The following is a 1,146-nucleotide window of genomic DNA, read 5'->3' on the forward strand; positions in this document are numbered from 1 at the left end:
TACTGCAGGTCTACGAGCTGTTGTGAGTCCGCGTCTTGGTGGTCTGCAAGGCGTCTTCCTTCCGGAAGCAAAGCAAAGTCCAAACTGAGTTACAGTCAGTTTGCGCGGCCCCTCACACAGAAGTTCACCGAAGTGAGGCTAGCCGTACGTAACCACACTTAACTGGACTACTACTACACCACTGCCCGGTCAAAGTGGCCAAACCAGCAATCAATGTGGTTCCGATGTTTCAATATCTTCGAACGTCGAAGTACAACTGGAATCAATTTCTTTCAAAGTGGTTTAATCTGCCATCAATGTGGCCAACCTGTACATTAGAATTCGATCAAAACTTGTAATGACAAAGGTTTTACTCTTGGCGTGCGCGCCAAATTCATAGGGCAATCAAGAGATATCAACAGAAGTCTAGAAAACTCGTGTCTTGGCTGCGTTTCATGACCGTAAAGATTGGAAAGCAGCGGCCTCTCACAATGCAATATTCTTGACGACACCTCGACGTGTGATTCACAACACCTCGACTCAGCTGGGGTGGAGTGCCGCGTCGCTGACCAAGATGACACCAGAAAGCGCCTCACGTCGTTGCATTGTCTTGTATCCGTCCACCCAGCTAGTCGACTGGAGAACATTCAAAATGGAGAGTAACCTTTGTCAATACATGCTTCGATCGAATTCAAATTTACAGGTTGGCCACATTGATGTCAGATTAAACCACTTTGATGAAATAGATTCCAGATGCACTTCGACATTCGAAGAAATTAAAACGTCGGAACCACATTGATTGCTGGTTTGGCCACTTTGAACGGGCAGTGGTGTAGTAGCCCCTACTACTACTAGAAAAACATGGCTAAGCCAATCACGCATCTCTAAACCAACGCTTTTCACCCAATCAGCGATCATGGGCATTTGCGTAGGAGTCAATATTTCAACTGTTTTCCAGGCCAAATGTGAGTTTTGCCTAGGGGAAAAAAATACCACTGGAATTTACAGTCCGCGACACCTTCGAGAGCACCAGCTCCGGCTTCCACAAATGATAATTACTTTGTGGAGGACTGAATGTAGCGAATAAATTGGAAAAACTTTAGACAACAAATACCTCAAACAAATTACTTTATGCAAGGAATAAAACATAGCAGGCTAAAACTGGTG

The sequence above is a fragment of the Aphanomyces invadans genome, assembly GCF_000520115.1.
Source record: "Aphanomyces invadans strain NJM9701 unplaced genomic scaffold supercont1.32, whole genome shotgun sequence".
NCBI classification, from domain to species: domain Eukaryota; phylum Oomycota; class Saprolegniomycetes; order Saprolegniales; family Verrucalvaceae; genus Aphanomyces; species Aphanomyces invadans.